This window comes from Onychostruthus taczanowskii, unplaced genomic scaffold (assembly GCF_017590055.1).
Source record: "Onychostruthus taczanowskii isolate IOZ18803 unplaced genomic scaffold, ASM1759005v1 scaffold58, whole genome shotgun sequence".
Classification (NCBI taxonomy): domain Eukaryota; kingdom Metazoa; phylum Chordata; class Aves; order Passeriformes; family Passeridae; genus Onychostruthus; species Onychostruthus taczanowskii.
In genome coordinates, this window is record NW_024503457.1 from 2569238 (window position 1) to 2584468 (window position 15231).

At 40.0% G+C, this 15231-nt stretch overlaps 1 protein-coding gene across 6 annotated transcripts in view; it reads left to right on the forward strand.

Moving 5' to 3' along the window:
* Nucleotides 1-15231, forward strand: part of ARHGEF7 (Rho guanine nucleotide exchange factor 7) — a 115043-nt gene that overhangs the window by 27510 nt on the left and 72302 nt on the right. Inside the window, exon 1 of one of the 6 annotated variants that reach the window (XM_041418000.1) lies at nucleotides 8714-8730. The exons of the other annotated variants lie outside the window; for them this stretch is intronic. The gene's annotated coding sequence lies outside the window, so the exon portion shown is untranslated. Of the gene's footprint in view, nucleotides 1-8713; nucleotides 8731-15231 lie in introns of those variants that run through there. 6 annotated transcript variants of the gene reach the window in all.

The following is a 15231-nucleotide window of genomic DNA, read 5'->3' on the forward strand; positions in this document are numbered from 1 at the left end:
GAGCAGCAGTGACACATGCTATCACTTACCTATTTCTTCCCATCCATCTTCTAGCATGGGTGCTTGGCAAGTTCCGAGGTGAGATGGTGCAGGAAGGTCAGCTGGTAGAAATAAACCTGCTAGCCTGCTTGCTTTCCTACCAAATTGGCCTTGTGGAGGTCAAGAAGGAGCTGGGGCTGGCACAAAGTGTGAGGATAGATTATTGTACAGTGAATAGTAGATGATCTTTAGGTGATCCTAGACTTGAAAAAAAGTAGGGAGAAATCAAGTTCTCTGTGGCAGCTTGGTGATGTGTGGGAGATCTGTGTCTCCGTGTCTCTATCGCAGCCTCTGCACCTGAGCTGTCAGCTTATCTGCCAGTGGTGGTGAGCTCAGGTTTCTGCTTTGTGTTGGGCTGGGCATGTTCTCAACTGCTGTGTTTTCTAAGTGTTGATAGCAGAGGGATGATATGACTTGGCTTCTACACCAAGTTCTTAGTAACTGTTTGTTTCTCCTCTCCCATTCTTTTTCTTGTTGGCTCTGTTTTTCCACTTGTGTTTTGAGTTCTGATCCTCCTCTCTGCAATGTTTTCCTAGGTGACTTGCCTCTGTTCCTCATTCCTGTCATTCCTAGCTTAGCATCAGCTGTCTAACCCTGATTTCTGATGTTTCCAAGGTCAGTGCTGTTTCTGGCCAAAGAGACAAGTATTTTTCTATCTGTTGCAACTGCTTACTGTAGACTCTCTGTGGTGCTGGTCAGGTGTTTGAAACGCTGAGAACTATTCCAGGAAAAAAACTGTATTGATTTAGTTTTCAGCCAATTCAGTTTGTTACAGCAGTGGGGGTGATGGGCTCAAAAACTAGGGGGAAAGGGAGAGTGCAACTTTGTAGCTGAGCATGTAGTTGAAACGAGTGGGTAATGGAAAGGCTGCAGGTGTCTGTAACACAATCCTTTCCTCCCCTTGGCTTCAGCACTGTCTCGTGGATCCCAGCTAAAGTTAGCTATGGAGAGGCTTCCTGTTGTGGTCAACAACAAAAACCTCTCCAGAGGATAACCTGTGGTGGGTAGGACCAAGTCTTTAGAGATACAAAAGAAGACAGCATTGACCCAGACAGCTGAAATATACTGTCCTAAATTTAGGTGAGACTTACTACTGTCAGTGTTGTTCTTTGTCTGGCAGGCTCTCCCTCCTCATTTCTGCATGTAGCCTTTGTTTTACGTGGTTTGAATTGGACAGTTGCTTTCTCTTGGAGGTAAAGCTTGTCAGACCTCCACTTGTGCCTTGTAAGAGGCTTTAACTATTGCAGGGATGTGCTGCCATGCTCAGCCCTTCAGATAGGGTCTTAACTGTTTTACTTCACTACTGAAAGAATTCAATCCAGCTTCAGCACTATCTAATTGCTGCCTGTAATTGCTCTCAAGTTCAGTCTGTTCTTGATAGTAGTTAAGGCAGGTTTCATCAAGGAGTGTCCTCACTACCCACTGAATACTAGTAGTTTCACTAGATAAACGACCCAAGGGAAATAATTATATTTTCATGGCAGTGTCTGCCCTCAGGTAACTGTGGTGATGCTTGAAGTGAGATATACTGAGGTTTGTTTGAAATAATGCTGGTTTTAATATTACAGATGACTTTTTTCATCTTTGTGCATTTCTTTTTCTTCTGTAGAACAGGGAGGCTTTGTAGTCTAGAAGAGGAAGCCTTGGGTGCCCTTCTTGTGAGTTAATGAAGGATGTGAAATCACAGCATGAAACTCTCTCCTCCTTTGTTTTCCTGCCTTTTAAAAAGCCTCTCTGAGGGAATTTATGCAAGCAGATGCAGCCTCCTCACAGGCATTGAGCTGTGGCTTGTTTGACATTCAGAGAACTTGCTCTCAGGCAACTTGGAGAGAGCACAGCTGCTCACCTGCTCTCATGGCTTGAAGAAATTTTCACCTTGGCCATTAGTTGGGGTGATACTGGGAAGGAGATACTCTTTATGCTGGAAGACTCAGTGGCTTCTAGTACTTGGAAATTAAATTGTTCAGTAAGCACTAGAATCATGGAGTTTAGGGTGGTGAATTGCTATGAAGCAGGACTTGAATTTCTTTGGTACAATCCAGATATTGCATTATGGCTTAACTCCATTTTAAAAGGTGGCATCAAGTTTGGGATTATGGTTTGAATGTCTGAAGGAAATTCCTTGTAAAAGGTATGTGGAAACCACTGCTGCAAGCACAGTCTTCATGGGTGGATTTATTGTTGGAGTACACTAAAACTATGTTGCATGGCACAAATATGAGGAGTATGTACTGTACCTGTACAGTGTATGTGTGTTGTTTTAGCAGGTGTGTTGCATGGAGCAGCAGTCCCGTCAGTGCAAAATAAGGCAGGCTGTTTTAGAAGCCTGGCAAAACAAATTCTGCCTGGAAGATTGAGAGTACAGAACAAGCATATTCAGTCAATTTTTAACAAATGAGAAATGCTTCTTAATAGTTACTTTGTGTCAGATTTTTAAAAAGTGAGTGTTGATTTCCAGAGCTACTGTTACTAATTAGAGATTAAAAAGAGTGTTCTCTTGATAATGTTCGCTAGGAGTTGTGATCTGTTGGAAAACTTCAGTATTGTCCTAACTTGTGCTTTGTTTGCTTTGCATTGTTTCTTGCAGTGTATTTGAAAGAGTTTCGCACCCACAGAAGATGATTTTTTTTGTGTTTTTGTTTTTTGGAACACAAGTCACTTTCTTAATGGTGTCATCCATAAAGATAAGTTGCTGGCAGTACCATTTTGTGATAGCTTTGATGAAGGTTTGTAACGAATTCCACTTTGTTGGAACCATGTCTTTCCATTTCTTAATGCTTCTGGAGCATCCAATTGGAAAGATTTGCTTAACTTTTTAACCTGTTTCTAGAATGGCACATTGTACTCCATTATCCACACAGGATGTGATGCTTCCTTTTGCCATGCACAGAGCATGTCTGAGTCTGCTCCTCTGAGGCTGGATCTTTGTGATCACAGTTACTGCTTTTAACGAGCAACCTTTTGCTTTTCTATTTCATTGCATTGGCATATTCTGTGTTAGTAATCAGAATGTTTTGCAGTCCACGTGTCTTGTAGAAGTTAGATGTCCAGTGCTGCATGACTCTGGAAATAACTGGATCTCAGCTAAGAGGCTGACATCTTGAGACTGATGTTAGTCACATTAGTGATCTCAGCACGAATTTTACATGGGATTTTTGGGGAGTGTAATGGAAATAATAATCTGAAAAGGGTTTATATGTGCTCTTAATTTGGGTTTTTCTGAGACTTGTGCTAAATGCCAGTGTTACAGCCGTTAATGGCTTTACAATGATGAATTGTGTTTCTGAGGATGCTGTAGATCCATGAGGTTTGGTTGGTATCCTTCTGTCTGAGAGTATTATGTAAATCATAGTTTCAGTTTTAAATGGTTCCCTGTAGGGGTTTCAGTTGTACTTGAAGCTTCATTGTTAACTCAGCAAACTTGATTTTGCATATTTGCAAATTGTGAGCCTCCCACAGAAGTCCCATTAGTATAAACTTCACAGTATCAGCTGTGAAGATGGGACAGTATAATAATCCATGACTTGTTCTTCTAGAGGCTGACTTTTTTGTGGTATTTAAATAGCAAAGATTAAGTGGGGAGAAACATTAACACATGAGTTATCACATGAGATTTTTATAATAAGTTATGGCACAGAAGTAGTATTTTTTGATATTTGGAACTGTTTCTTCTTGCTAATCTCCTTGCTGTCATTTACAGCTAGACATGATTGCTAGCTAATTGTGAAGTGATGCAGACTTATGTCGGTGTTTAGGGGGTGCATTTAGTGGAATTAGCATTACAGTGTTTGCCTCTCTTGGTGGTGAGCAAGGTTTGTTGCACATCTTTTGCTGTGGCTATGGACTGCTAGTCCATACTATTGGGTAATGCCAATAGTACACAGCCCTGCCACTCTCTGTGACTCACCCCATGAGTCTGTGATCAGATCCCACACTGGAGTGGTATGGGGGGCACACCTGTGGGAGGCATTGAGTCAGCACTGGCCATTGGAGTAACAGGGTGTGGTTAGACTGAGCTAGGTACAATGTTCTCTCTGTCTTCTCAGAGGTAACTGCTGTCAGAATATTTCTGTGTCTTCTAATACGACAATTTAATTGCTTAGCTCAACTTTTAAATCCTGTAATAATTGTGAAACAGATTTGATACATGGCGCTGTGAATTTGGGAAATAAATGCTAATTACTGTTACTGAAGCAGTGTTTTACAAAGGATTTTTTGTCATAACTACACTAGCATAAAAAACTGTTTACCTAGCTTGGTTTTGGACTTTAAAAATGTAGAAATAGTCTTACTGCCTTCAATGACCTAAGGATAACTATGCAAGTTCAGATCAAAGACTGGATTACCTTATCTTGGGAGATGCAGGTCTGTAGTAGTTGCTTGGAAGAAAAGGTAAAAAACCCAGACAAGCTGGTAAAAATAGAGCATGATACCTGCTGTTAAATCTTTCCAGCTTCTGACAGTCCATAGCTGAGGAGCTCCTTGTGGAGTCAGGGATGTAACCCTATATATTTAGCAGCTCAATGGAACTCCTTCTGTGGTTTTTTTAAATAGCTTTCTAATGCTATTTTGAGCTCTCTTTACCTTCACAGCATCCTATGGCAGTAAATTCCATGTCTAAATGATGCATTTTATAATAATTTCATTTTGTTTGTTCAGCTGCTGCAGCTGGTGGCAGTGGGTGCCTTTGTTTCTGTGTCAGAGATGTTCTCCATGCTATATGTGAGTTCATATAGCATTAGGGTACTGCACTACATCCCATCTCTTTCCAAGATGAACACATTTAGTTCACTTTTTCCTCATGTGGATACCATTGCATTGATTTAGTTGGTTTAAACAGTTTGCATCTCTGTAGCCCTTCTTGTTTTGTAGTGTCACAGTGGACCACAGCTGTATTTAGGCTACAGAAATAGTAAAGTCTGTTTGTTGCCTCTAATTTTCCAGTATTGTTTTTCTTTGACTCTATGACTTGGCTGGTTAATGACCTGAGATTGTTACCTCAGGGTCATCTTTTACCTGTCAGTGTAAATAGCTAATTGAGAACTCATTTCTGTACTGGTATAATGATGGAGTTTGGTTTTTTTTTCTATTATTTTGCCTTGGGGTAGGTTTTGCATTTTTTGGCACTGATTTTGCCCCTCACTTTAATGTTTGTCTGTTGACAACATTGTATGGTGGCTGTTCTGTGAGTTCAAGTCTTGACTAATTCAAGTAACTTAATATCCTCATTAAAGTTCTCTCTCCATGCCTTGTGTGAAATTGCAGGTACATTATGTTGAGTAATGTGGCTCCCAAGTTGAATCTCTGTTGGCCACTTTTGGTACTCCCTTCATGGTGAAACCCAGTTGTTAATATACAACTGTTTGTTTCTTCTGTAGCACTTCTGAATCTTCTGAAGTCTCCTAGCTCAAATGACCTTTGTTTAAAATAAAACCAATCCTTGTGTGTTGTCTTTTCAAAGGATATTCAGATGTGATGTATTATCTGAACTGCCCTATATTTGGCTAATTGCTTTAAGATGCACAGAAGCATTTTGGAAAGGCTTCTTCCTTCTACCAAGGCAATGTTAATTCTTCTCTATTTCCCTATTTATGCCAACCTCACAAATTTTTTTTTTTTTTTTCTGTTACATCTTTTAATAATTTTCCAGGCTTAGGCATTTACTTTACTGGTCTATAGATCTCGGGACCTCTTCCCTTCTTTCCTTTCTTGATCTTTTAAGGCTTGGTTCATGTTTTCTGACTTCCATTCCTTTGCTGCTGAGACTGTCCCAAGTATTATGTTGCTTGCTGTAGTTAAAATTTCAATTTAGTGTTTGAATTCTTTTACTGACAGCTGTCATGGAGTCCTGGCAAATCACAAAGATGCGATGCTTGGTCACTCACTATTCTGTGAATTCTAGCATCAAGATTAATTAAATTTACAGCAGTGCCTGGGAGAAATGCTGTATTTAAAGGAAATGGAATAGTCTGCCATTTCAAGACTTAACAGAACTTGTTACGAGAAAATGAAGGAATTGAGCCCGTGTGCAGTGCAGATAAATTGAGTCTTCTGTCAACAGAAGAGATGAGTATGTGAGATCAATAGGATCTTGGTAACAGGCAGCATGGAGAAAGTGGAAAGGTTATTTTCTGTTTCTCTTTGCACAGGAGCTGAGGGTTACTCAGTAAAAACCAAGCAATTGGTTATGACCAGGCAAGGTCATAACAAATGAAAGGAAGTGATTCTTCACCCTGTAACTGAGTTGTGCAAATTATTTCTGTGGTTTTTGTAGAAGTTGAAATTGCATCTAAAGGTCTTAAATGGATTTTATAGATTTCTATAGTCACTTTGTAAATGATGCAGAGAGTCCCTGAGACAAAAGGTTGGAAAAAACCTTGAGGAAGTATTACTATGTAATATTTGCTTTTCTCTATTCTTCCTTATTGGCAAATCTGAGATGCAGGTTTTGGGCCTGAATAGGCTGTCACTGATTTTTCTTAAGTGCTTGTCCTGGTTCCACAGATGGCATCCCTAGCTGCTGCTTAAAGGAGTGTTTGGCCCTCTGCTAGAAATTCTTGCTGTCGAGGAGCAGCACTTAGATTAGCAAGAGGGCTCACACCAAAGCAATCTTTGCCAGTGCCTGAACTGTTGTAACTGGTAGGTAGCGTACCTGAGTCTTGCACTGGATTCCAAGCTCCTGTGCCTGTGGGCAGACCATAGAGACATCAACCACCATGGGCCTGGACTCCTCAGCATTGGGTGCTGCATTCGGGTGATAGGATGAGGATGTCTCTGTATGGTTACCATATGGTTACAATGGTGGCTGAGGCTTGCTGTGCTCAGCAGATGGCTATAGGAAACCCAGGATGTGCTTTCTGGATCAGGATGCTGGACCAGGGCCCAGGCAGCACTGGTGAGGCAGTGTGTGTTGCCAGTGAGAGGCTGGAGAGGGAGTGGTTGTGTTTTGGAGAGGACATTGAAGTTAAGGCATCTGCAGTGGGGGAGGTGATGAGGCTGGGAGAACCCTGGACTGTGGAGATGAGACTGTTGAGAAGGAATTGAGATAAACTGTTGGGCCTGGCTGCTCACAGTATCACCTCTAGCTGCCCTTGTCAGCTTGGCTACCCAAGCCCATCATAGAGTGTATGACCTGATGAATCAGAACTGTCAAATGCTTGCAATAGCTAATTTCTTAAAGGAGGTTATCTTTATTTCTTTCTGACTGAATTCCTGGACATTACTATGAGTAAGCAGAATTGGTGTGGATTGAATTTTTGTGGTTGCTTGTAACCTGCTAGAGGCCATCTTTTCTTAGTTTGGAATGTGGAAATTTTTGTAGATAGTCCCGTAAATTTTAAGTTTGAATTTCTTACAAAAACTTACTACTGAATGATGCTGGATGATTTGCTGTGGCTGGACTGTAGCTATGTGTCTGGGGCTGTTTGGTTTTTTTTTTTTTGTCCCCCTGGCAGATAGGATATTTCTCTCCCATGCATTGGCTCAGGTGCTGGTCTTGTCTGATACTGGGCTGGTTTAGCTCATGAAATTTGCAGCAAGCTTTCTATTTGCTGGATTAGTTTTCTGTGAGTTTACTTTAATGGCCCCCCTGAGTGAAAAACGTATAAGGTGGCGTGAGAGAAGGTCTCGGAGATTTTACTCTGAAATCTTGCACTGATCTGTGGGCTTGCAGATCCTGAGCAGGAATGGTTTTACCTAGACATGGAAAAGGGTGTGCTGGGGAGGAGCTGTAGCTCAGGGATTTGTGTACAGCTTTGTGTTCTTCAATCCATTTTTAAAAGGGAAGTATTGAAATTAATTTACTGTAGTTGAAACATGACATGTTGGTTTTGGGGCTTGTTCATTTCTGCTAACTGCTTGAGAATTACTTCTTTTCCATTTTGTGATTCTAAATTGAATGAAAGTTTCCATAAGTTATATGAAAATTGAGTAAGCCTTTAGTCTTAATTTTTTGGCACTTTTCACCGTGTCTTAAGGAAGCAATTGAGATTTTTTTATTATGTCCCTCCTTACCAGAAGGGTGTAACATTTATTTTTTTTCATTTTTTTTCTTTAATTCTTGTATTTCTTTATCTTTATTCCCCTCTCCCACTTTTTTTTTACATGTGTTTAATCACATTTAGTCAAATTCTGACTGTTATCAGGATATCAATTCCCCCTCAGTCTTTCTTCTTTGGCTACTAGTACATACTTAATGCTACAAGGATTTTCCTGTTTCTTTTGTTAATATGTTTATTTTAACAAGTATGTGTGCACACAGCAAAAGGAGAGCTTGCAGCTGATAAGCAGCAGGGGAAATAAGCACGCTTGAGGTCAGTGGGTCTGTGCTTCTGGCTCTGTCCGTAGTTCATTCTCCATTGATGCTGAATCCCTGCATCATCTGATCACTTGGCTGCACACATTTGTTCCAGATGAAATGTGAGCATGTGATGGCATTTAAATTGTGGTTGGAGCACGTGGTAGTGTAGTAAAACAGCCAGGAGACTATTTTAGGAGGGAGATGATAACCTCATGTAGTACAGAATCTTTTGCAATAAGATGCCTCCTTTCACCCACCTCCAGCCCTTGCTCTCTGGCATGCTCTGGGCATGCCTGTGTCTCTGAACACTGCTCTTCTGACACAAGTCTGTCTCAGCAATCCTACTGTGTGCCTGTGGTACTTGGACTTGCAAATGGAGATTTGGATTGCAGGTAACAATCCCTATTTTGGAAGCAGGTTTTCATAGTTTTTTTTTTTCCTCAAAAATTTTCATTGTATAAATTAAGCTTTTTGCTTCATTGTATAGGCCACTCTTCATCTCTCCATACAGCATGGCTTTTGAAACTAAGCTGATACTTCAAAAATTAGTTGAGAAATGTTGGCAGAACATGTATCTAGACAGAAGGCATCTGAAATCAGTTGTGGCAAGCCATCCTTCCTGTGTTTTTAGGTAAGAGTATGGAGATGTTCACAGTTTAGCTGATGTGTATTTTTTTTATTGTAGAAAATAAATCTACAATTCAACTATGCCAGAAGCAGACTCCCTTTGTGACATTTGAAACCTAGTTGAAAATTTCCTGAATATATCCACTTCCTCTTTCCTAGGAACTGGTTTAATCTGAGCTTTAAAATATTTGTGTTCAGTTCAGCCATTGGGAAGGAGATGATTTAATTCTGAATGCTTATGTTCATTAACTACTTCCAGACCCTGGCCAGGCCCTTTGGGCATCCTGTTTTGGTAGTCTTAATCACTGTCATTGTTGCTCTCGTGTGATTTTGATTTCCACTGTGCCTGACTGATCTATTTCAGGTCAGTTTTCCTTTTCAGTGCTTCCGATACTTTGAGTTAGCATGAAGCGTTGGTCAGGAGTTTGTGCCAGAGATCTTTTTTTAGATTGTTCTTTCATTAAGGCTTTTTCATAACTTGTTTCTTTTTAACTTATTACTCAGGAAAAAAAAAGAAAAGTCAGGAAGAAATTGCGAATGTATGAAAATGATGATGCCATAATGTATGTTTCCCCTCTAAAATGGGAACAGTTTACAGGTACTCTTGCAGTAACTTCACTTGAAAATTTCATGTTCATCTATGAGGATTATGGAGGAGAAGGTGGGATGCTGATCTGTGAGCTATTGTGCTACAGGGCATGATGGACATGCTCTAAACTGAAATTCAGGGAGGTTTATGTTCTCCATGCTGCTACATCATGTCAGTGTTGAATGGGGCTGGTGAAAGGATAAGTTCCCAACAGAGCCTGAAGTAGCAGAAGCTGTGGAATCGAGGAGTAGTTTCCCAAAATCATAACGTAATACTATGATTTAAAAAGCAGTGCAGCCACTCAAGGGACCAGCTACTCCCCTTGCTTGCCGTTGTTCATGTCTCAGAAGGATTGTAGTCTTGGGAAGGTGCCCAGTTGATAGTGTTGCAGACATCACATGGACTTGGAAGACCAAAATCTGCCAGATCTTCCATTTTTTTGTAATTGCAAGTTATTGACAAACATACTCAAACAGATTACCAGCATCTGGCTTGTAGGCAGCCCTAAAAACTGACTTCACAGGCTTTCTCATGTGACATTGATCTTTAATGGACTATTCATACAAGAAGGCACTGGTTTCTTGAAATAGATATGTCTGCTCTCAAAATCAGCATCACAGTCCTGGAGTAGTTGTTAGCTTTGTTCTTGTGACGGGTAAGGTTGTGAGGAGAGAAGTAAGACCTAGAAGCTGCTATCCTTCTCTACAGTCTGTTTCATTTGGGAAAATTCTTTACCTTGCTCATGTGGTTTTCTCCAAGAAAACAATTATTTAACCATGCTCTTGTTTACAAGATATAGTGGCAGCGACTGCCTTGTGCAGTTACTAGTGAAAATTAAGTTTTACCATTTTTATCACTGACTGCTTACTCTGCTTGATAGCAGAGCTGTCTGTGTTTCCAAATGTATACTTGTTTTTTTTTTTTTGTTCTCACTGCTGTGTGTCTTCTTACTTGGACACAGTATTCCCTTTGCATTTTGGCCTGCATTTCCACATCTGTGTTTCCTGATTTATTTTAGGAGACTAGCTTACATGGAAGCGATGGGTTTTGCTGGCTGAATAACCTGAATTTCTCAGGGTATGTTTCTGGCCAGTTTTCCTGTTGAAGTGCCACTCTTCATTGGCACTAGAAGGTGCTTATGCAATTGCTGTTTCAGCCAAGCATGTAGGTGTAACCTGTTACATTGGCAAGAACTGAGACGTCTCAGCTTCAGTGTCCCAATCAAATTTTCTTTGGTAATTTAATTCCAAGAACTTTTATTTTTGCCTGTAGTTCCAGGAGTGTGAGCTTCCTTAAGCCATGTTACTCAATTGTGTGTTAATGCTGTGTCAGCTGAGATTATCACTTTGTGATATCATCTATAAACCAAAACCTACAAAGCAATTTGAAAGTGTTTTAGGATGAAGGTGTAATAAATGTAGTTTTTGTTTTGCTGTGCGGGTAGAAATTTGGAATAGGCTTGTTCTTACGTTTTCTTACTTACAGAAGTGTAGGCAGTACTAATCTTTCTATTTATGCTTTTTAAATTACATCTTGCTTTGCTACTACTAGCAAAGTAGTTGGTGTTTATGCTCAAAAATACTAAATTCTATGATGTCTTACAAAAGAATTCATTTGAGGATACTAACTTGCAGTGTTATATTCTAAAAACAGATTTGGAAAGCATAAGAAATTGTACAGTTCATCTCCAAAAGGAAACATAACATTTCTTTGTGTTTCTTTTTTTAAATGCTATTTTTGCTTTTGTTGATGAAAAATAGGTTGTGTATGTGAGAAGTTTGCTTTGAAGCACTTTCTTAGGTAAAATGTTTAGTATTTGAAATTAATGTTCTGTAGAATCATTAGTGCTTTGTGTTTGGGTTTGGGCAAAAATTCTTGGAGCTGGAAATCTTTAAGATTCTGAAACAGGTTATTTTACCTTTGTCCTCTTTGGATTTGTGTTTTAAATGTGTATCTGGATGCATGCACACACAGATGTGCACACAGACACTACAAACTTCCGTATACATTTTTACAGCTGGTTTTGCTTGTTTTTGTAGATAACATGTTATGTCGTAAAAGTTCAGGAATTAAAGCATTACTAGTTGCAGGAATTAAAGCTTTCTAGGTGATGTGGTGTTTTAGTACAGTTAGGTTTTTGGTTTTTACTTTTGAGAACAGGCTTATATGAGCACCAAAATTTATTCCAGACCATCTCTTAAGTTTTATTTATTCTTTACCACTGATGTTTCTCTTGTGAAATGTTACCAAATGGCACAGAAGTAATGTACTGCAGGTCTGTTTTTCCAGTTATTTGCAAACCTTTCCTTTTATCTTACTCTTAATTTTTGAAAGGGAACTTATTTTTTTTTTTAGCTTTCTTTTGTGCTCTACAATGCTACATTTGGGCAACAGTATGCTTCATAGAGATTTCCAGAACATTTGTAATCATCTCTTCTCCCCTCACCCCTTCCTTTCCTCTCAGTTGTCATAGTTTCCTGCTTTTCTTATCTCTCCTTTTACTGCTGCAGCTTTCAGATGATAATGCACAGCTCGAGTAGCAGCTGCTGCATAATAGCTGCAGCACCACTTAGAGCTGACCTAATGTGAGAATAAATGAACAAATCTGTGATTTGTTTGTGGGCTTACCTACAGGATTTTTTTTTCAGCTCGGGTGTATTAGATGTCATCACTGGAAGGTGAACTGTGGATGGCCTCCGTGACATCCTCTTCCCAGCTGCTCCAAGGATTGTGGCACAACAAAGAAAGGTGTTGGGATTCCTAGTGCTTTTTGCAATCACCTGTTTCTAAACATGAGTGGCTTTTTTTCCCTACCACTTCTTTATTCTTGCTCCCGTGGCCAAGAGCAGGGCAGTGTGTGCAGTAGGAACAGGTGGAGCGCCGCGGTGCTGTGTCACGCTGTGCTTTGTCAAGCCACCCTGCTCATTTCCTTTCATTTCCTCCGGCTGAGCGAGCCAATGTTCTCCTAAACTTTTGCACGAGGGGCCTGAGGCTGCAAAACCGAGCTGGGAAGTGTCCTGCTGGTTTAGTGCACGTAGCCCAGGCTTCCAGCTTATTTTGGGCTGACTGGTGAGGTTAGCAGCAGCTGCCCTATCTGTGCTGCACAGATGCCTGCGCTGCTCCTCAGCTGCTGCAGCTGGTGATGCAGTGCTGTAAAGAAAGCTGTCACCTATTTGTGTCAGATGATGCAAGTGTTAATACTCACTGGGAATACTGTACCTGTGTACATTCAAGGCAGTAGTTTAGCATGGAAAAACGTTTCTGTTTTACTCTTAACCACTATATGAACTTTTCTTGCTATGACTGTTAGATACAGCCTTACTGATGCTCTGCTGGTTTAAGGATAGAAACAAGTTAAGGTTTGTAGAAGACATGTTAAAAGAAAGTGTGTGTCAGAAGAAAGCTTGGCTGAACTACCCCCAATTTTTTTTTCCTGTCTTCAGTTGTAGACTTTGCTTTATCAGGGGAAGTACCTTTATTTTAAAAATACTTCCTCCATAACTAGATTCTGATTTTAAAGTCTAGAAAGGGGAGATAAAATAGTATGAAGGTTACATGAGGCCTTAAAACTGATTTGAAGAAAAGGATCTTGCTGCAGGCTTACTGCATGCTGTAGTCTGCTCTCACCAGATGTATTCTCAGCTTTATTTTCTCATTTCCTTTTTCTTTCATCAAGCTCTCTGGTAGTGTTTTTTCCTTTCAGTAGGTACTAGTTGTTGCAGGGACATGAGGGATAAGCATTGTTATATTAGTTTTATTTCCTTATTGCTATTAGATGAGAAACACTGAACAGAAGTTTCCATCCACTGGGGGTTAGTGGTTTAGAATACTTAAAATGGTCCTAATAATACATTCAGGTAATTTTGAATGTTATGGAGTTTAAGCAGGTCCATGCAGAATTTAATCATGTTTAGAATCAGAGGGTAAATGTGGTAGTTGAACAGCCAGTATGGATGAAATGAATCTCTAAGGCATTTTGTTTGATGTTGAAATGTCAGTGATGGAAAGGTGAAAATGGCTGTCACGAAGTGAGTTTAAAAACTGGCTTATTAGTAAACTTCATTATAATTCCAAATGGAGAATGACCATCCAGAGTATATCTTGCTGTAGGGGTTTTGCTGCCATTGCTACTTAACCACATTATGTAACATTTCATTTATGACCTGGAAGAGGTCATAGAATTGTTATCAATAAAGTATGTAGCCAGTTGAAATCTGAGGGTAGAAAATGCATATACAGTTGTGGGAAGCCAGCCTTGTGTGCTTGGAATTAGTGTGGTGTGTGGATAGGGAAGCTAGGATCTGTGGGTGTGCGTAGGCAATTGGCCTGCCTTGGCAGTCAGTGACCAAAAGTGCCAGAGTGCTCTGGAGTGTTATTGATAGTGTTGTTTATAGGTCACTGCTAGCCTGCTCTGGTCTGCTTTAGAACATGGTATCCACTGGGGTGGTGTTGTGGTGCAGCCACACTCTCACTCTGCCCTGGGGGGGTGGGGGAGAGATTCACAAGGGTACAGGTGAGAGAAAACTCCCAGATAAAGGCACTGTAATGGGTACAGCTGAAGCTGTGCGGGCAGCAAAGCAGAACAAGGAGTGAATCCATTACTTCCCATGAGCAGGCAGATGGATGCTCAGCTATCTCCAGGAAAGCCAGGCTGCATCACTCCTAGTGGTGACTTGGGAAGACAAACGCCATCACTCTGAGCATCACCCCATTCTCCTCCTCTCATCTTAACGCTTATGTAAGGCATATGTGCATGTGGGCAATTCTGTGGTATTTAATAGCAAAGGTATAGTTAAATAGTTTCTTCAAAAGAGTTGGCTTAGCTGGGTCCTCATCTGGTCTGATTTATGATGGTTTCATTCTTGTATTCCTACTAATGTTTAATCTGACTCTTGGTGAAAAGTAAGGATTGAATGGACAAGACGGTGAATTTTGTCACATGTAGTTGCCTGGAAGTTGAGGACATATTGGAAATATTTTTTCCATAAAGCTTTTTTTAATATCTATATATACCTCTTGCATACTATTCAAAAGACAAATCTTAATATTTGCAAAGTAATACCGAAGTGTTTTTATTTTTAGGTATACAGAGCTGTAGGGATGTGCAGGTTTGAATTCATGCTGTGCTTCTGCTGTGATTAGAAAAGTGGGTTATGCCAGTATTATAGAAGTAATTTAGTATGCAGACCTTATTATTTGGTATTATATTGTGTTATAAAAATAGTTTGGCTTGATATTTGGATCTCAAAATCCAGCTTTGATTTTTGCAATTGAAGAATTGGGAGCGCTGTATAGTGGAGAGGTGTTGTTTGCCATCCAGTGTCACTGAATGAGAAGTTACTCTTTTTAACATCAAGATAAATTTTGAGAGTCAGTTCCACAGCTGATTTGTCCATAATTACTAGAATAAAGATTACAGGCCACATGCAAGTCTGACTTCCCTTGAAAACCTGGAGTAGATTGTTTTCCCTGGCTTGATTTCTCTGACTTGATTTTCTTACTCCGTCAAAATTTTCAGATATATTGTGAAATGAGCAAACCTCCACTAAGATGGGAGAAGGGTGTAAGTTGTCAGCAGGGTTTTTTCTTGTTTGTTTGTTTTTGTTTTGGTGGGGTATGTTTTTGGTGGTTTTTTTTTTTTTTTTTTTTGTGGGGGTTTTTTTTTTTTTTTTTTTTT